Here is a 22,402-nt window from a genome sequence, read left to right as displayed (position 1 = left end):
GTGCATAAATGAGGCATCTGATTTATGACAGCATTTTTAGAATTTTCACCATCTACATTATATGCACAAGGGATCTATAGTATGGTTAAAGTTAGGGAAACATTGAGGTTATGGTCAATATCCTTGGGCATGACACTTTTTGTTATTGTTACAAAGTTTGAGTTAATTTCAATCCTGATATCACTGTAATTTAACAACACGAATGAGCAGCAAGAATTAAGAAAGTGTTCTTGGATGTAATGTTGAACCCCCATCTGCTCACTCAGCATATACTACATCGGAGTATAACCTGGATACACAAAGTTCTTCACTTTTCCCTTGTACACTCTCCTGTGGTATTAAGCCACAACACTGCAGGCACAACAGATCCAGCCATCTGGTCAGCCTGTCTGCTCCTCTTTTCTGCTGTCACTCACTCCTGCCCCCTCAAGTGTCACTCAGCAGCCTGGTGGGCGCTGTGGTTGCGAAGCAGCAAGAGAACATTAGCATCATAAACTCTAATTACTGGAGGTTAATAGTTGACAGTTGCAGTTCAAATACTTCAAGAGTTCCCAATTAATCCTTTATTCAGTAAGGCAGTCTCACCGAGTGTAAAACCTCACCAGGAAACTAGGCACACAGGCAGTGCCATACAGGAGAGACAAGCTCTTGAGAATGATCAGTAGGTGGTCATAATGAATATACAACATGTTGTACATTTCAATTAATTTAAATTTGTATAGATTCCACAGAGATTTGTAATAAAAGGCAAAGTCAAGCATTTCCACGAGACATGCAAATAGTATATCCTGAAGTATATCCTTGACCTGAAGAACAGCTGTTCAAATTTCTGGACGTTCTGGCAAAATCAAGAGGGTGACAGCAATGTTTTATATAGAAGAGTTGGCTACCTGAAGCACTACGATGAAAGGCAGAGTAGTTAATAGTATTTTGGACTGTATTATTGCACCTAAATTATATTGAAGAAAGGAAAAGCTACATTTGTATTTTTATCCTCTTTCTTATGGTAGCTTCTTATATGGTTAAACTGAGTATATTATAAAAATGATGTACTCAGTTTAGCCATATATAGTAACCATCATACTTGAGATGAAGTTTCACCCATACTTAGTGTATTATTATAGACTATTTTTGCCAAGCTTACATAAGGTTTAATATACCTTGCATGTCAACTTAGAACTCTGGTTGAACTATGTTCAATTACTATTTTAACAGACCCCAACAGCCAATTAGAGATACATATTAATCGTGGCTATTGTAAAACTAGTAACATTTGTTTTAGGTATGGCTATGTGGTTTAGATATATTAGCCTTGGACAAGACTGGGCCATCAACAGCTTGTCTATTTAATTGGCCAACATCTCTGCCAAACCTTTCAGTACTTTCAACACTGTGTCTTGGAACAAATCCTAGCCACCCATTGGAATGTCAAGGCATTCCCAATTCTCCCTTTCTCTACCTAGTTACATATGCAACTGCAAGGTTTGATTTAGATGATGTGGCAGGCCATTTCATTTTCAGGACTAAAGTACAACTTTTTAAATTATAAGGCAAATGATCAAATTATAAGGCAAATCATTAAAGCCTTATGGGTAGAAATGTTATGTGATGGCTTTTTTGGAAAAATTAGACAATCCCAGTAAATTGGTGCTTACCCTACATGCTTTCAGCCCATTCTTTCAGTTTTACTGCATTAGATCCATAGGGAAGTAGTGGCATGGAAGCATCTTTACATAGTTATTTAAAGCTATATTGATTTTCATGATAACTCTTGATGAAGATTTAATGATAACTTGCTGGTCAATTCAATACAATATCTACTCTAATTACTCAATGCACTTATTTTTGCTATAAAAATGTAGTTATTTTTGCTTTACAAATGTAGTTTTAGATACAACACTGACAGAGTTTGATTTAAAATAGAATAAAATTAAGCCAGCAGTTCTGGCTTTTGAAAGAGGGAGCAAAGACTCCAGGTCACATGGTGTTGAGATCAGTCTTAAATATGACTGTTACCTCCCTAAGGTGGCTGTTCAGAGCTCCCTGCAGAGTTTGAAATGAGAATCAAATCCATCCACTAAAAACACAAGTGTGACTGTTTACACACTGAACTTGTTAAATCTACCCTATTTCACACCATCTTGTTCTCTACGTGTATATATACACCTAATGTAACAAAAGGTGGAGCACATGCAAACAGGTCTGTACGTGCAGTCACAAGTATTTTTGCACATGTCCAAACACTGAGTTATACAATAACACTATTATTGTAAATGCACACCCTCACAAACCCTTACAAAGACATGAGTACTTAAAGTTATTCATGTTATTCATCTGTTCTTTTTATCCGCTGTTTTCTCACTTCTCAATTTTTCTCCCCGATTTCATCTCTTGACCATCTTCCTCTTATTTCTTTGTTTTCTTTTTCAATGCCATCACATCTTAGCCCGCCTTTCTATGTTGTATTTTCAGTTTCATGAGTAATTTAAAACAAAAGCAAGAGAGAGTGAGACATATATTTAGAGCTCTATTCACACTAATGATTGTGCTTTCCATAGGTACATTTTGGCTGAAGTGTGCCCAGGGTTGTGAAAGAAAGGAAAAGGGTTGTGAAAGAAAGGAAAAAAGATGAAGGGGCTGTGCAAAAGAGGGAGATATGTGTGCGTTCTCAGTGTGAAAGCATGTGTGTGTGCCCATCTGCGTGCAGTAATCTGTGTGTGTCCTGTTTCTACTTCTCCCATCTGTCCCTCCTGCCTCGACGTCCAAACACTCTTCTAATGTGCTGTCCAGTAAGCCAATGATTATCATATCGGTGCAATATTACCTTCTATCACCGCCTGGCTGAGGATCAGTAATTGCTGTCCATGCAGAGGAAATGGGAAAGGAAATTACATCTGCCTATACGAAGAGATCATTTCCTTGTTAGTCCTAAGAGACTGTGATGACCACGTGTGTGTGTGTGTGTGTGTGTGTGTGTGTGTGTGTGTGTGTGTGTGTGTGTGTGTGTGTGTGTGTGTGTGTGTGTGTGCATGCAGTTGTGTGGATTTGAAAGTTTGTGTGTGCAATGTCTCTGTTTTTGTATTTATAATAGACCTTCTCAATATGCAGATTAATCTGGCACTAATATCAGAGTTGTATTAGGGAGCGCTTATGTATGGTGTCTCCTACTGTCTGTGAGTGAGATCTTTTACTTCTATTAGGAAAATAAATCGCTTAATGTTGTTTATTCTGATGCACTTTCTTTGCCTCAACAAAAGCCAGTATGCTGGCATGTGTTGCACAGGTCTTTTATTGTTCACTGAAAACAAGTTAATCCAATTCAGGCATCTGAAACTGGTGGATTTTTAACAAAGCTTTGACATACAGAGCAACCATATAGTACCTGGAACCTGTTATGCTTTAAGAGTGACACTTCATGTTTTTAAACTTGAGTTTGAGGTGAACGTAAGGTGATTTCTCACCTTTTAGGTGACGTATTTAATGAAGCTTTACGTTATATCATGCAGGACACAGAAGTCATGTGCCCCCATCTAACAGCCAGCTGATTGACTCATTGTTTCTTATTGGTCACACACCAATGACAGCCCACTCTCACCTCAAGGCTTCCCACTCTCACCTCAAGGCGTCCCTCCATCGATAAAAAACTGGTCAGTGACAAAAATCCTCGAACCTCTCTGTGGCCGCAAACGCTAACGATCAGGCCACAGTTCTTCATGTCGCTCCTCTCCCCGCTCCTACAAAAAGTACATCCAAGAAGAACAAGTGTCCTCGCCCCGTTGCCATCGCTAATGCTTCTGCCTTTACTGAAGCTAGTACCTCTGCTAAAAGAGTAAGATTCCATTCATATGTCGATATTCAGGATGACAACCAGGTCCTCACGAATCTCATAAACATTCAGTCCTCCCTTAGCGAGATGGATGTGATGTTTATTCAGATTGTAGGTTTGAACTAAACACTTATTTAGCCATAATATCAGACCTGGCAATGTCATATGGGGGGGAATCCTCTTTTACATGTACCACAAATATTTCTTGTCAAAGTTGGCGGCGTACATTCAAAAATTCAATCAAAGACTGAACTGAAGAGTGCCTTCCGCATGGTTTTCACTGCAGAAGGCAGGGTGTGGTGTGTTGTGGTGAATTCACCTAACCCTAGGTTATTAATAAAGTATATATTCTTTTAAAAAAAGGACAGCGATTGCCTTTTTTAGCTGTTTTTAAACCCACAGGATGGCTGCACTGTTTTAAACCACAGCAAAGGAGGCTGCTACAACACAGAGTTTTAAGGGTGAGTCACTTGTATCGTCTACAAACAAAGTGTGTGCACACGGAAGACACCGACCAGGATTCACCAGAACTTTTAACTGGAAGACTTTCTGCTGCTTATGTTTTTTATCCTGCCCTAAAAAAAAAGATCCCCTTGTGCCTGTGACGCCCACCAGGGGGCCATGTCCCCACCCAAACCTAACCCTAGAGACTCTTTCGATCCTTTGCATGATCTGACAATTTCTGATTTCAATCACCATAGATGCCCATATGGACTCCATCCAATTCAAACATTTTAAAACTGACAGGGAAGGTGAAGTTTCGACTGTTGTTATCTCACTGACCAACACTGCTTTCTGTCCTCTATCTTCTGTGACCTGGTACCTGCAACGATGTTCTGGTGCGAGGCAAGACAAACCGTTGTTTCTGACCGATAAAGGAAAAACCATGTCAAGGTCTAGGTTCACAACCTGACTACATCTCCTCTGCAAAAGATGTGAACTCCCTCCTCAGCAATACACTTCCTCAGCAGCCTATGAACGTTATGGTTGCCCTGGAGTGATAGAGATATTTATATAAATATAATATAACATATAAATAAATTGATAAAAAAAACTTCATGGAATGCATGCTTGCATCCCTCCTAAGAAGCAACGTCTGATAGCTGACAGATATTTTACATAACAGTAGGATGACCTGTGACGGCCCCAGGGCCTCTGCCGGGGTGTGTGTGGTGCTGTCTGTCTTTCAGTGTCCCAGGGATTCGAGAGTGAGGCCATCAAGGAAATTGGAGGCAGCTGGCCACTGCCTTCGCCCTACAAGACCCGCCCCATCTTGAGAGAGTGTGGCTTTTTCCCACCTGACACACCTGACGTGTTGGCAGCAAGATTTCGGTGGTCGAACTGGCGGCACGTTTTTCCTACTGGCATTAGTTATGAGAATGCTTATTTTTGTTGCACATTTGAACTGTCCTGGCCTTTGTTAATTAAAAGTATTTGTTTGGTTCTGTGGGTGTTAACATCTTTGTTATTTATTGTCTTGTCCACCAGCATAATTTAAAAAGAGGACCAAAATGACTGAAATATACTTTATAGGCATGGACCTTATTACCAGCACTATTTTGTGTGTATGTACTCAACCAAAACTTAATAGAAAGCATTATATTCTGTGCCAATATGAAGTACACTGTTGGATAAAAAACACATCATAAAAATACTACTCTTTCTCCACCAACATGCATGAATAATAAATGTATAGATAAAAAAAAACATTCAAGGATTTAAGGATGATTCATTGTCATTATGCAACACGGTTGTACTAAAAATGCAGTTGTAACCCATTTGCTACACTAGAAAAACATAAACAACAATACAAAAACAGTAGTGCATTACTGTGCATTTCTTGCAACTTGCATCAGGAAGATTGCAAACAGCGACAACATCAGGGAAACCCTGTCCATCAGCTATGACTATGTTTGAGCGCCAAATATTGATGTAAACAGAGTCTGCCTCCTCTCGTCCCACCGGAGTCCTGCGCTCTGTCCTCTGGTCTGCCTGTCAAGTGCAGCTTGATCCGGGATGCCATGATGGAGCCAGCTCTGTAAAGATGTGGGCACAACAGCCACCTACCTCTCTTTTGCTGGGTTAACCTGAATGTTCCTTTGACCAGACATTAGGAGCAGATTGGGTGGAGGAATAGCCTTAGGTCCTGGCTGGGTTAATTTAGCTTACATATTGGCTCTTTTATCCCTCAACTCTACTGTCAGTGGCGTTTGATCTGGCTGAGTGGTCAGCCTTGAATGGTGATCATGAACACATGACAGTGTTTAAATGTACTATTTATGTATTTATGCACATACTGTCTACTGTCTACTGTCGACAGACGTATAACACATGCTAACATTACAAAAGACTGAGAGCTTCTCCCCTGAGAGGAGATGTAACACTTCATATTGAATATAGCTATGAAACCATCTGCAGCACACACCAATTAATCTAATTTAGAGTGTCTTTAATTAATTACACTGCATGTAAGAGCCACAAGTGTATATATTATGTAATTAGAATTTTGGGAATAATAATCATTTCATTTCTGCATTATGCTGGTGTAGGAACTATGAAATATATTGAAAGACGTTTATATTAATGATTGACGCTCCCTTTTGTCATGTTTTAATGACATCATGACGGCAGCAGGGGCAAACGAAGAGCTGCATTATGCAAGGAGCATATAGTTTTTCTACTGTGTGACAGAGAATATTTTTTGTTTATTTAGTTAACGCTTTTCTGCGCAAAATAAAGACAAACGGAAAAGAACTAAACGATCTCCTGTCATTTGAGTACAAAACTGAAGTCACTGTGTCTGCAGCTCATTTGTAGCTTAACAAAGAACAACACCGACAGAACGCCGCTACACTGCACTTAACACTTACATCCAAAATGGACAGATCTATGTAGGTAGAGATGTAGGTAGGCAGAGATGGATAGATCGGATTACTGGATTAAATTAAATCATAGTTTGGGGTATTATTGCCACCATAAAAGTAGGTGGATGTTATAAGGACGTTAACTACACTTGAGTAGGATGAGCCAGAGAACTGACTGGACTGATCCATTAGGAAACCATTCCAGCTCCTCCATCGCCCTTGTATAAGTGCATAGACCAGACCTTCAACTCCCACTGAATAAAATCAATTTGCAAGTACATCAATTCATTTAAAAAAATGCTGCCATACATCATCCCTCTCCCATATATTCCTCTTATAGTTTCAAGTTATGTATTATCAAAAGCAGAAGCAATCATTGTCAATAAAAATCTTGGGTCTCAAACTCCCTCCAACAATGCTAATTAACTAAAAAACAAAAAGAGTAGAATATATAACAAATGAATATGAAATAAAGTATTATGAATGTGTGGTTGACAGTATTTGCAAATATGAGAAATGTAGTAAATGTATATGCATGACAATGTTGTTAAACACTAAGTAAAGTATAGGGAAGACCTTTTCCTACCCGGAAAGGAGTATAAAAATCAGAATCAGAACCGTTTATTGCCAAGTGCGTTGCACATACAAGGAATTTGACTCGGTGAATGGTGCAAAACAAACAATGAACATATTAAAATTTACAATAAAATGTGCTAACAAGCAAACAGATAACTTTAAAACATGTATATTATAAAAGTGGCAAGTGTATTTAAATATTGAAACATAGAAAGGATGTGCAAGGGTGTGTAACAGTAAGAAAATTGTGATGTCAGAGTCAGTGGGGGTCCCGGGCTTTGTTTATAAACCCAACTGCAGAAGGGAAGAAACAGTTCTTGTGGCGTGAGGTCTTGGTCCTGATGGGCCACAGCCTCCTGCCAGAGGGAAGGGTCTCGAACAGTCTATGTCCAGGGTGAGAGGGGTTGGCTACAATCTTTCTTGGATTGCTTTCAGGGTCCTGGAAGTGAATAAGTCTTAGAGGAACTGCAGATTGCAGCCAATCACCCTGTCAGCAGAGGGAATGATACCTTGTTCTTGGCAGTGGCTGCAGCGTACCAGACCGTGATAGAGGAGCAGAGGATGTACTCAACGATGGGTGTGTAGAAGTGCACCATCATTGTCTTTGGCTGGTTGAACTTCTTCAGCTGCCTCAAGAAGTACATCCTCTGCTGTGGAGTCACACAGGGTGATAGGGGCAGGTCTGATGGTCAAGTGGCATGTTCAAGTGTGTTACCTCAGCGTGAGCACGGCTAATGTGCTGATGATATTTCGACTGGCTCAAGTTGTTAAAATCCCTGGCATCAATAAAAGCAGCCTTCGGCCGCGAGGTCTTAGGCCCGGCCTGTTGATAATTCCATAGAGCTTGTCCAGTGATTGGGTGGTGTTGGTGTGTGGTGGAATGTACCCTGCTGTGAGAACAACTGATGACGATTCCCTCAAGAGATAATAAGAACAGCATCTGATAAAATGGTGCTCTAAATTATGTGCAAAACCCATAGAAATTATCTCCACACCTAAGCACTACTTGTTGTAATCATGAGCCTCCCCTCGTTCTTCCCCAATGTTTTGTCCAGTCCTGCCAATGAATGGAGAGCACCTCTTGAACAAAGTTTCCATAAAAACCATGACATTTAAGTTTTTAATGTCCCCGTTGAAAAGCCATCCTGTTTCTGAGTTCATCAGAAACAGGATAGCTTGTAATCCAGTGACTGGACATTTACTATAAGAATACTCAGCAGACAAGGCCGGTATTCACATTTCCTAGGCCTGACTAGGACCTAGAAAAGCGACCCGCATTTTTTTGTTTTGATCCTTCATTTTCAGCAAGAGGAAATCCAAGTCATGCAAATTCCCTTTTGTTTGTTAAAAAAAGTGCTATCCATAAATGATCTGATGTGCAAAAAATGTTCTCTATCATAATGTAGAATAAGGCTTGCTTTGATGATCCGCATGTTGTGAAAAAGTAAAAAATCAGTAACAGATAAAACAAGAAAAAAGCAAAAATGCACGGCAGCCGTCCATGACACCTTGTTTATCTTACAAAAAACATTATTTTTCTTTCTGGTTCTTATTCATATCCCATGAAAACTCTACTAAAATTGATAGCTCTTCTTTGGATTAAGACAATGGTAGTGACCATGATTTTGCAAGTCAAAATTCAACAAACTGTGGATAAACTTCTTCTTATTCAGGATTGCATCCAGTGATTGCAACAATTCATATTAATGAAGATGAGTTTATGCAAAAATATTGCTGCTGTCTTGCTGTAAAAGCTGCTGTGACTTTTCCTCCCATCTGTGTCCCCTCTCTTCCCTCCTTCCTTGACTTCTCAGCGAGGAGCTCCAGCAGCACGGTGCCAGCTCGTATGACCTGAGGGAGCAGAAAGGAGGCGTGAAGAGGAGCAAAGAAGCAGAGGGAGAAGCGATTGAGCCAGAGTACTCCCGCTGGCAGGTAAACATATACAGTGTATCCACAACATCACCTTCTGTCTTCCTCTAGGATCCCCCTTTGCAGTTTTTGTCTCTCTCTTTTGTCTATTGCCTTAGTTCCCTCTCCCCTGCTGTTTGCACCATGCACAGCCAATATTTTGGTCACTGCAGGTATTACAATGTGTCACGGCACCAAAACGCTCACATGAAATCGTTCTCACCCTCTGGGGAAACACAAACATAAAGGTTTATGTGCACGCACACTGTCCTGGGACGTACGCCTTCAACTTTTTCCTCTCTTCTGCCATTGCTGGCGACAGATGGGCTGTGTATCTAGTGTGGAATTGTGTGTGATTGTTGAAAGACAAAACACTACCGTCACGTCCTAACTTGTCACATACTGAGACTTGGTCAGGACCCCTTGGCATCACTTCCTAACTATGACGCTCTATTACGGTCACAGTAAACACACTGATAAAAGTGATTATAAGAAGATGTAAATGTAACACAATTAAATATAATATTAACAATGAAAATGTATGTTTTTATCTCTTCAAGAAAAATAATAGTCCTGGACTTAATCTGCATTTGGTTAAATGACAAGACATTGTGCATATTTTCCTTAACAAGCTGTATTTGCGTAATCCCAGCCAATCTTCTCAAGTAAACGCACACAACAAACATTTTATTGTTGTATTTACTCTGCAAAGTGTTGGTAGACATGTGATTACATTTCAAATGCGAGGTACGTTGCCCATCACTCACAAAGTACGCCATTTCTCTCAGCAAGGTTTACCTCTACTTTTGGACCGAACGTCAACCAAACCGCCTCGACAGAGGAACGGACTGAACGTCAAGGTAAGAATAAAGCTAGCGATGTAAAGTGAGTTGGTTAGATACTACAGTCTTTCCAGTATTCATATCTTTGGAGAAGTAACATTAAAGTAAACCAGAGGCTTTTCTTGAAGCTAATGTTAGCAAGTAGCCTTAAACTAGAGGTCTCGTGTGAAATAAATTAAGGGCTGTAGCAGGGTTTCCGTTGGCCAGTATTTGCCAGTTTTGTCTGGTAAAATGTATTTAAAAAGCAACAAATTAATTTTAAAATGTCCGGTAATAATGCACGGTCATGCTAGCTTAGTCCGCGGCGCTAGCTTAGCCGCAAGCTAACGTTACCATGTGCAGCCTCGAAGAAGGATGAGGGGGAAACAAAATAAATTGGGGGTTTTGGTTGACAAGATGGTTGGGTGGGTTGCCAACATCGGCAAGAAGAAATATTAGCGGCCGTGTGGGCATCAACAGGGTCTTCGTGGTAACGTGGGTTTCCTTAACTTTATATAACCGTGATTGTACAGCACCTTCGCTTCTGCAGGATAGAGACCAGGTGAGGTGAAGTTAACGTCAACTTGACTATGCAGTTGTAATTCCACATCCACGGTGCACTGTAACATTTTATGAACAAGCCAGAACGAAAGCTGTCTTATATCTTAGTGCCATGAATATTAAAATATGTCAAATTGTTTTAAACTCCTTTCTCTGCCTGCTGTAGGCTGTAAATCACAAATGCAATTACTTACTTAGCTGAGAATGCCTTCTGCTCTGTATACTCACTGCATTTGGATGTTTAACACTAACTTTTTTTTATTTTTACTTCATCTCTTTGTAATAAGATGTAATTTGATTATTTGCATATCTAAATTCAACGTAATATATATATTTTTTTTTTCAACTACAGAATCATCACCATGACTGCCAGACTGTTGAGTCTGTGTTGGGAAGAAACTCAATGTTCTGCCCTGAATATGTTAATATGTTTATAAGTGTTTAAGTTAACTGTTGAAATGTGTTTTCATTGTTTCATGCATAAATGGGTGTGGCGCTTTTATTTTGACACCTGTCATGAAGCAGGAATTGAGAAGTAGGAAGTTGAGAGCTGTAAACTGCAGGGAGCATGGTCACAGCTGTGTGGGATCCCATGTTTAATCCACAGTAATCCTTCGTCTGTATTCCTCGGAAAGCAATGGCTGTAAGTGTTTTATGTTCTTCATGTGTTGAATGATTAATAAGAATGGTGACTTTTGTTAGGTAAATGTGAACATAAGGCTGTTCATATTTATCCGTTATTCAGTCAATTAAGATGTTTTGTATTTTCTTATCTAGTTTCACTCCGATTCAACGTTGTAAACCTGATTTAATCTGTATGAAGTCAATAAAAGAGCAAGCACGCTCGCATTCCTGCTCTGAAGAGGAGTTTGGCTGACTGTTTATCTATGTTAACACTTTGGAAGTAAAACACACAGAGAGAACAGTACAGTGAAAAGCCAGACTATCAGAGGGATTCATTAGCGTCAATTATGGAGGACCAGTCATCAGAAAAGGATGACAGAGGGTCATCAGTGTCAAGATCTTCTTCTAAGAGTTCAGTGGCCAGCGCTGCTGCTAGAGCAGGGGTTCTTAACCTTTTTGACCTCGGGGCCCAACTTTTCAAGTACAAAGTGGCCTGGGGCCCATTCAAATATTAACACTGTATTGGTTTAACTAATTGATTGCAATCTAGGTTTGATTTGTATTCAATAACAAAATCAAATTCACTTACAGTTTAACAAGCAAAAACCTTGTCAAATAAATTACATGATACAATGTGATCATCACATTTATATATCATGTGTATGTAAACCTGCATAGAAATACAACAAGACGCCCAACAGGCTAACAATTCATGGAACAAATCAAGGTAATACAAGAACAATTATTATTAACACAAAAATAACTCATAATTAGGTTTTACTACAGAAAAAAGGAGGGACTCTTAAAAAAACGGAAAAAATGGAAATTTGATAAATATGTGGTAATAAAATACATTAAAAATAATAAGTTTCAAATTAAACTGTAAATAGAATTGAAATAAAGTGCAAATGAAAATATAGCCTTATAATATGTGAATTATGTGCTTCAGCAGTCTTAACTTTTGCATGGCAGAACCAGAAGTTGTTCTTCATATCTGTGACAAATGAACAATAACAACAGTCACAACAGTCCACACACTGGGCTCTCATCTCTGCCTCTTACCTCCGTTCACAAAGTTGTACTTAATGAATTCAGGATTGTAAATTTAGACTTTTCGGCACCACTTTCGTCTTCATTTTTTTGTTTTAAATTAGTGCTGGGCAAAGATTAACATTTTTAATCGCGATTAATCACATGATTTTCTGCGATTACATGCATTGTTATGCACAATGTTCAATAATATATTCAAAAGTAGTGTATTGTGCACTTTTATTTTAAAAGTACTGCTATATGAACAAAAGTGCAATAACATTTGGTTTGCACACTTTAAACAAATCAGGTTCTTTTTAACAGCAGTATTCCTTTACACAGTAGCAGTTAAAATACAGTTATGATTCCGATAATAGATATTCAGCCGGTGTTCACAACTTTATCTTCATGTGTGTAATAGATGTAATTTGAAATATACACCTTGAAAACTGCAAACCTATCTGTCATGTTTTTTATGTTTGTTAAATTCTCAGTAGGATAACTAAATGATATGCTTATTATACATATTCCAAACAAAACAACTTTAAAAAAAAAAAAAAAAAATATTTAAATGAATCATTTCTTTTTTGCTTTTTTTGGTCAGAAACATACGCAACGCTGAGTACCGTGTAATATGTGTGGCATTTGTTATAAATGTAGTTGGTACAGAGGGTGATAAGAAGCTGTACTTGGAGGGACTTAGGACCCAGGGGAATGTAGGTGAAGCATGGAACGTGGAGGGAGTCTGTACCGTGGCAGTAACGTGCATGTGAAGTTATGCTAATAAAGAGTTAAGAGCAGTTTGTTCTCATGTGCTTATATGTTTATTTAAAAACACAACAATATGTATTTTGATATTGTCACGTTTGATCCTGTAACGAGACGTGTCACCCGGGGGGGGAGGCGGCAGGAAGAGACGCCACACAAACACACACACACACACGAACAGCTGTTCACCGCACCGTTAAAAAACTGCGTTAATGTGCGATAAAAACGAATTACTTAATTAATGCGATAATAACGCGTTAACTTGCCCAGCACTATTTTAAATACTTCTCCATAACTTTCGCTACAGGCTAGCGGCTAGGTGAGTGTCTTCTTCTGCTTATTGAAGCTTGTTAAACAACTGACTGATGCATTACCGCCACCAAGTGGTGGGAAGCTATATTGTAACTGAGCGTCTGATGGATAACAGTAATATCTCTAGTGTCTTCAATTGATATCCTATGCGGTCCCATGGCCCACAGGTGCAAAACTGAAAGTTTTCTGCGGCCCTTTAGATGGCGCTCGTGGCCCCATGGTTAAGAATCACTGTGCTAGAGCGAGAACCACAGCTGAAGCTACACGCACCAGAGTCACATTTGCACAGAAGGAGCTGGAACTGAAAAAACAAAGAGCCAAATTAGATTTGGAAAAAGCTACACCAGAAGTAGACTTAGAAGCACTGGAACTTGAAAAAGCAGCTGCTGTTGCGAATGCAGAGGCAGAAGTTTTAGAGCAGGGGTGCCCACACTTTTCCGGCTTGCGAGCTACTTTTAAAACGACCAAGTCAAAATGATCTACCTACATTCAAAATGCTAAATATCTATCTATCTATCTATCTATCTATCTATCTATCTATCTATCTATCTGAGTATACTTTATATTTACAATATATGTTGGCGTTCCTTGCATAACTGCATGAATCCTTATGGCACAATACAATTCTGTACATTTTTGGTCATACCTTACTCTGATGACTTGCACTGAATGGAATCAACCAGGGTTGCATAGTCCGGACAGTAGCTGCTAGCCAGCCTCAAGCAGACTTCAAATGATCATCAGTCATGGTGGAACAGTATTTGGACTTAATATTCATTATGTGGGAAAAGGCTGACTCAGATAAATAAGTAGAGCCGACTAATGCAGTCAAGAAGGTAGCACATTTCCTCATGTTTGGGTACTTTTCCTCTGTGAGTAAAACTGTCCATGAGCCCTAGACTTCAGTTGAATGTCAGCCTGTAGTGTCAAAATCTCATCCTCCACTCCAGACGACTTCAGGTGAAACAGCGTTGTAATTTTTTAATCACCTCAATATCTTCCCGAAATGTGCAGCACATAAATGTAGTGACTGGCTCGAGTAAAGCAAAGTCTTGAAAGAGTTTGTCAAACTCTGGCAGACACTTGTTCTGCTCTGTGTAGCGCGCACTGTCAAGTTGCGCACATGGCTTCCATTGCATCTCCAGCTCTGACGCAAGGTTTTGGAAGTTCCCCAAATCATGTCGCTGCAGCTTTAGCTTCTGTAGTAGAAATAATTTGGGAGGCTAACTAATTAGCTCGCCGGAGTTTTGCGGTTGACCTCGCATACATGGTGACCCGTGTGTTAGAAAAGACGTGATCTCAGACTGGCTGCCATGTACATCAATCAAGTGGCATATGCCATGCGGAAATTTTTTTTTAATGGCATGCGATCTACCCGCACTACCTCCGCGATCACGATCGACGTATTGGGCGCCCCTGTTTTAGAGGCTGCTGCAGGTAGAGCATGTGAGGATATGCAAAATGCTAGGAGCAACATCTTACCAGAGACAATCAGACAGCAAACGGAGGCATATCTGCTACATCAGGCTCAGGAGGACTTCAACCCTACTACACCTCCTCCTGATACATCACTTCCCTTCCACATCAAAGTGTCATCGCCATCAGTGAAACAGAAAGCAGCTGAATTAAATCCTGCATACAACCATAACGTCTCGCCCACAATGTCAAGGCGCACTCAGCGGACTGAGTACTTGTCAGCATCAGCATACCAGAGACACCTGCCAGAGCATCCCATCTCACACCCTCTCTCCTCCAACATGATCAATCAGGGGCAGGACTTCTCTTCATTCAAGCATGTGAATCATCCAGCCCATTTTCCTAAGAACAACACGCACGACTCTGCTATTACTTCAGCTGCTAACATGATAGACTTTGCCAAATATCTGGTCCGCAGAGAGTTAGTAACCACAGGGCTCAGTAAATTCGATGATCGCCCCAAGAGCTTCAGAGCATGGCAGTCTTCCTTTTTCAATGCGACTCAAGGCTTAGAGCTATCAGCCAGTGAAGAGTTAGGTCTGTTAGTAAAATGGCTTGGAAAAGAATCTTCTGAACACATTAAGAGACTTCGAGCCGTTTACGTTACCAACCCACTTCAGTTCTCTTGGACAAGACTTCAAGAGTGCTATGCAACCCCTGAAGTGATCGAGAATGCACTATTTAAGCGGCTAGACAGCTTTCCTCGTCTCACGTCGAAGGAAAACATCAAACTAACAAGTGATCTATTCATGGAGCTCCTTTCTGCCAAAGAGGATGGTTACTTACCTGGTCTTAGTTACCCTGACACACCCCGTGGCATTAAACCAATTGTAGAAAAGTTGCCCCCCAACTACCTGAAAAACGTCTTTCTGCTGGTTCGAGCTAAAAAGAACGCTATAGTGTTTGCTTTCCACCATTTTCTTTCTTTGCTGACTTTGTACACAGTCAAGCCAAGGCCAGAAACGATCCAAGCTTTGTTTTAACAGAGAGCACTCACACTCACTACCACATCGAAAGACTGATAACCAGGCAAGATGGTATGAAGGCTGCTATATCTGTCCATAAGACCGACGTGTCCATAACAGCATAGTCAAACTCAATGCATTGAGCTCAGACAACTAAAAATGGCAGTTACGATGCATCCAAGTATTGCCCACTTCACAATAAGTCTCACCCTCTAGAAAAATGTAAAGCCTTTAAAATGAAGCCACTGGCAGAACGCAAAGGGTTACTAAAGGAACACAGGCAATGTTTCAAGTACTGCTCTACAACTCATATGGCCAGGGAATGCACAGTGGAGCTAAAATGCAATGAGTGTGAGAGTAACTGACACATCACAGCCATGCATCCGGAAACCACTTTCTCACCAGTGATGTCTCCTACAGCAGAGTCGGACATCGAGCAGCGAAGCAGCGACCCTCCAGAAGTGACGTCAAAGTGCACCGAGGTCTGCGGAGAAGTTCTTCATCCACTATCTTGCGCAAAGATAAGTTTGGTACGTGTTTTTCCACAAGGACAACGAGAGCACTCAGTCGAGATGTATGCCATCCTTGACGACCAGAGCAATCGTTCACTGGCCAGATCTGAGTTTTTCCAGCTTTTTGGTATCCAAGGTGGACTTTTTCCGTACCTGATGAAAACTTGTGCTGGGACCACTGAAATGGTTGGAAGGAAAGGAGGAAAGGAATGGTCGGTTTCCAGGTAGAGACAATGAACGGAGAAGTGTGTTTTGACTTACCACCACTTATTGAATGTAACGAGATCATGAGCAACAGATCACAAATCCCTACACCAGAGGTTGCTCTTTTCTATGCACACTTGAAATCTGTGGCACCGCACATTCCCCAGCTCGATTCTGAAGCACAGATCCTCATGTTATTGGGAAGAGACCTTATTCGTGTTCACAAGGTTAGACAACAAATCAACGGGCCCCACAATGCACCCTTCGCCCAGCGTTTGGATTTAGAGTGGGTGATAGTAGGGGAAGTTTGCATTGAAAGTGTCCACAAGCCCACGGTAGCTGTCTTCAAAACTAATGTCCTGCAGAATGGACGTCCATCTTTTCTGACACCATGTCAGAATCACATCAGTGTCAAAGAAAAACCAAGCTACGGCGGGGAGCAGAGCCTGCCCGCTGAAGACAAACTTGGATTAGGCGTGTTCATTAATACAGAAAATGATAACAAACCTGCCTTGTCCTTTGAAGATGAGACATTCCTGAAAACCATGCAGGAAGAGTTTCGAAGAGATGAGCCAAACAGCTGGGTTGCTCCCCTGCCATTCAGGTCACCCAGAGCATGCCTTCCAAATAACCGTGCTCAAGCTCTCTCCCGCCTTCACTCCTTGCAACGAGTTGAGGTTCAGAAAGGAACTTGTTGCACAAACAGCTGACATCCAACAAATGTTCTATGGCTTCTGTGTGAGAGAAGACCACAGAAACTACTTGAGATTCCTCTGGCACAAGGATAATGACGTGACAAAGGAGGTAACTGAGTACCGCATGCGAGTCCATGTCTTCGGGAACAGCCCATTGCCTGCAGTGGCGATATATGGCCTACGAAGAGCTGCCCAAAAGGATGAGCGAAAGTATGGATCTGACTCATGCCACTTTGTTGACAGGCACTTTTACGTGAACGATGGGTTGATCTACCTCCCGACTGAGGTGAAGGCCATTGATTTGCTGAAGCGCACTCAAGCATCACTTGCAAAATCCAATCTTAAACTGCACAGAATCGCCTCAAACAGTGTTGCAGTGATGCAAGCTTTCCCTCTTGTAGAGCTGGCTGCAGGCCTAAAAGACTTGGGACTTGGTGACGAAGCTCTGCCTGTCCAAAGAAGCCTTGGTTTGTGCTGGAACATACATTACATTTAGAGTAGCAGTTGTGACAAGCCGTTCACCCACTGTAGTGCTATCCACCGTCAATAGCCTCTTCGACCCATTGGGCTTTGCTGCACCAGTGACAATCAGAGGGCGAGCACTGCTCAGAGCACTTTCTGTTGACGTGTACGACTGGGACACTGAACGTCCAGCAGACAAGTTGAATAGCAGGAAAACATGGGACAAATCACTACAGGATTTGAGTAACCTGCATCTTTCCCGCTCATAAATACAACAGGCCCTCTCCAGTGCCAAATACACTGAGCTATGTCTCTTCTCCGACGCCTCAAACTGGGCCATAGGTGCAGTGGCTTATTTGAGGGTTGTCACCACAGATGGGCAGAGTAAAGTCGGCTTCGTGCTTGGAAAAGCAAAGCTAGCCCCTCAACCAGAACCGACCATCCCTCGGCTTGAACTTTGTGGGCTGTCAAAATGGCTGAACTGATTTTCGACGAGCTTGACCGCAAGCCAGATGCGGTGAAGTTTTATTGTGACAGCAAAGTTGTCCTCGGGTACATCCACAATGACTCAAAGCGTTTCTTTGTATACGTGCACAACCGTGTTCACCGTATATGCCAGACAATTTCTCCTAAACAGTGGCACCATGTGCCAACAGATCAAAATCCAGCTGATCTGGCCACCAGGTCTGTGCCCGCATCACAGCTCATCAACACAATGTGGTTTACAGGACCAGACTTCCTTCACAAACCACTTCCGCCCGATACAGAAGAGTCCTTTGAGATGGTGGATCCTGAAACAGATGTAAATGTGAGACCTCAACTGACCACCCTTGCTACTCACATAAGCGAAGGTAAACTCACCACAGAAAGGTTCCAACGCTTCTCCACATGGGACTCTTTGCTGGGAGCAGTTTCCTTCGTGATCCATCAAACTCGTTCACGCAATTTGGACTTGACAGACACATGCAAAAAATGGCATCAGTGCAACAAACCACATACTCAAGAAGAGTTGGCAAAAGTAAAGCTGGTTATACTCAAGTCTGTCCAAAATGAAGCTTATCCAGAGGAGAATGTTGCGCTACAAGAGAACAGATCGGTCTCAAGATCAAGTGCAATCCTGGATCTTGAATCTTTCAAGAAGTACTTTGATGGCAGAGGTTTCGGCCATCATCAATGTGAGATCATTAGTCCCTGTCTCGTCTGATCCATCTTCACCAGTACTGCTGACCCCTGCTATGCTTCTAACTCAAAAACCAGGTCTGACCGCTCCAGCCGGTGGTTTCGAGGAAAAGGATTCTCTTCAAGTGTCAGTGGAGACAAGTGCAAGCACTAGCCAACGAGTTTTGGACCCGATGGAGAAATTAATATCGCCACATCCTTCAGCCGAGGCGCAAGTGGCACACAGCATCTTGGAACCTGCAGGTTGGAGATATTGTGCTACTGAAACAGAGCCAATCACCTCGCAATGAGTGGCCAATGGGACTGGTCACTTCGACCCTCCCAAGCAGTGATGGGAAGGTCCGCAAAATCAAAGTCAGGACGCCATCATAAGGCAAAGTAAAGACATTCTTAATTAAGGCCCATCTCTGATGTTGTCTTGCTCCTGCCAAAGGACAGTCAGGAGTCAAGTTAAAGCTTAAGTGGCATATGTAAATGCCAGACAGGGAGTGTTCTGCCCTGACTATGTTTATATGTTTATAAGTGTTAAAGTTAACTATTGAAATGTGTTTTCATTGTTTCATGCATAAATGGGTGTGGCACTTTTATTTTGACACCTGTAATGAAGCAGGAAGTAGGAAGTTGAGAGCTGTAAACTGCAGGGAGCATGGTCACAGCTGTGTGGGATCCCATGTTTAATCCACAGTAGTCCTTCGTCTGTATTTCTCAGAAAGCAATGGCTGTAAGTGTTTTATGTTTGTCATGTGTTGAATGATTAAGAATGGTGACTTTTGTTAGGTAAATAAGGCTGTTTATATTTATCCGTTATTCATATTGCAGTCAATTAAGATGTTTCGTATTTTCTTTTCTAGTTTCACTCCGATTCAACGTTGTCGACCTGATTTAATCTGTATGAAGTCAATAAAGGAGCAAGCACGCTCACATTCCTGGCTCTTGAAAAGGAGTTTGGCTGGCTGTTTATCTATGTTAGCACTTTGGAGTAAAACACAGTACACTCAATGAGACCCTTGACATTTTAAACCCTGAGCCTATTCTTAGGCCTCCGCTCGAAAATAGCATACCCATACTAGAATGAGTGTAGCGTTGCAACTGTAAGGGCTATTTTAATACTTTTGGGATTAAAATAACCCTAACACTTGTGAGATGTGTTGATATGTGTAAATATCAGTATATATGTTACTGGTTAAGAGCATATTAAGATGGCACACAGCACAAATTGAAAATTCAAATTTTCGCGGATGAAAACATTGGAGGATTCCAATGTTTACACATTTACACATGTTGCACAATGTGTGTTATTTTAACTTTATCATGTATCAAACTATATATTTCACTTGTATATATCACTAATGGTGTTCAATACATCTAAATAGATCAGTTTGGGCTTTATTTGAAGGCCAGGATCCTTTCTAAGCCCTTTCTAAATCTCTTTATTCATTTCAGATCCAGCTCTGTCTCCCTGTCCAGGGCTGCAGCTCAGCCCTCCTTTCTCCGATTTTCGCCATTGAGCCCGCCTTTGAACCGTAGAAGCCAATAGAATTGCAGGGAATTGAAAGTTAGATGATTGACAGCACTATTAGCCAATGAGAATGAAAAACGTCCCATCTGATGTCAGATCTGTAATCCGATTTGCTGAGACTTACATTCCTCCCAAGAAGGCGAGGAATGTCATAAACGTCCGTAAACAATGGATTCTCACAGAGTGGATGCAACTGGAACACAGAGACATGGAAGTACGGAAATATTTCATATTTTCGCTGAGATTCGACCAAAAGTGAGTACATTATTCGATAAAGCTGTGTGACTTTTTTTGTGTTTGAAGCTGAATAGCTCTGTGATGGTTTAACGGGGAGAGAAATGGAATATATCGGCGTAATCTGTGTCGCGCGGACATGCTTTTTCATGCAGCTCTTTCATAGCTAGCACGTAGCAGCTGTTTTCTCTAGTCAGTTCCAGTCATATTGAGTTATGATTTATGATATTTAGTTTTTGGAAACTTGTCTTATGGGAGTTGTGTTTGTCTCATGTAGAAGTGGCTTGGTTCATGTTGTTCCCAGATTTCTGAGGTTTTTCCAGAACTATAACATCATTATATTTGTTCTTCGTGGGTTCTTTGGCAGTCACTTTGTACACTAAACTGTGCACAATTTTTGTACTTCTGCGTCCAAATGGGGGACCCTCGGGCTTAATTAAATGAAGCACGTACTTACAACAGTTTAGCAGCTAGTTTTGTGTAGTAGCAATCTGATGTCTGTACTTCACTTAATCTCATTTTTCATATTTTTCCAGGACAACAGCATTGAGTCTTGAAGAGAAGCTCTACGTTAAGTTCATCAAGGTCTACCAGGTAAAGAAAATATACCTCTGCCGCTTGGATTTGAAGCTCTGCCAAACAAGATAAAATGTGTTACTAACTAAGCTAACTGACTATATGACTGACTTTTTTAACACAGATGTATGTTTATAAGTTTATAGTGTCAATCTGCTCAGCTAACGGAGTTGTACCCCAAACCGGACAGTTTTAGCTAACATTCCAATAAAAATTCACTTAAAATATTGATAAAAATGATCGTGTAATGTTTTCAGATGATTTAATGGTGTTAAACTAAAGTTTAACTTCGTAACTTTCGAACTAAATATTGTTGTAATTATTAAAGTTAGCTTTGCCTTTAACAGAGTCGTTAAAAGGACGCTAACGCCGGTGAATTAGCCGTGCGCCGATATTGGCCTAATCCGTCCAAACTTCTATGTCGTTGTAAACATTGGGTGCTGCTGGTTTTTCGGGGATATTCGCTTGTTGCAGTGTCGCCAAAATGACCATCAATGCTGTCAACACCTCCGGGAACGTAGTTCTGTCCTTCACAATAAGATATCACGCTTCAACAACTCCAAATTGTGCAATAAAAGCTCCTTAATTCCCGTTTGAGTGTATAACACTACCTGCTGGTTGTTTTGTTAAACTCTTCTCATGTCAATCACTGGCAAAACACCAGCTGATGCATAGAATTTAACAATTATGCACACATATATTGTATATTACTATTACTATCATAACACACAGTGCAGAGTAAGAGTTTGATTACAACAAAATTACAAGTATTCATGATTGAAAAGCCACATTGTTAAAGTGAAAGCCAAATAACTTGTGCAAATGATTGAAAAGGTGATGCAAATATTTATTTAAAAAATTGTGAGTACATGTTTCAGCCTTTTTACTGCAGCTCCCATGTACCATTATTATTACAGTACTTTTAAGGCTGAATTACAGATTAGCTCAACTGATGTATCCTTTCTACTCTTTTCTGCTCCCTGATGTCTCCTTTCTGATGCCTGATGTCTCCTTTTTGCTTCCTGGTGTCTCCTTTCTACTCTTTTCTGCTCCCTGATGTCTCCGTTCTGCTTCCTGATGTCTCCTTTCTACTCTTTTCTGCTTCTTGATGTCTTCTTTCTGTTCTTTTCTGCTTCTTTAAGTCTGCTTTCTACTCTTTTTCTGCTTCTTTATGTCTCCCTTTGCCTCTCTTCTCTTCCTTCTCTCTCTGTTCTCTATCTTTTCAGGCAGGAACATAAACCACAAGAGAGAAATTTGTGTCAAAAAACATTACATTTTGGTTAACCTTATA

This window comes from Cebidichthys violaceus, unplaced genomic scaffold (assembly GCF_023349555.1).
Source record: "Cebidichthys violaceus isolate CVI_PGR_0920_01 unplaced genomic scaffold, fCebVio1.0.p SCAF_13, whole genome shotgun sequence".
In the NCBI taxonomy this organism is placed as follows: domain Eukaryota; kingdom Metazoa; phylum Chordata; class Actinopteri; order Perciformes; family Stichaeidae; genus Cebidichthys; species Cebidichthys violaceus.
This window is presented reverse-complemented; position numbering follows the sequence as displayed.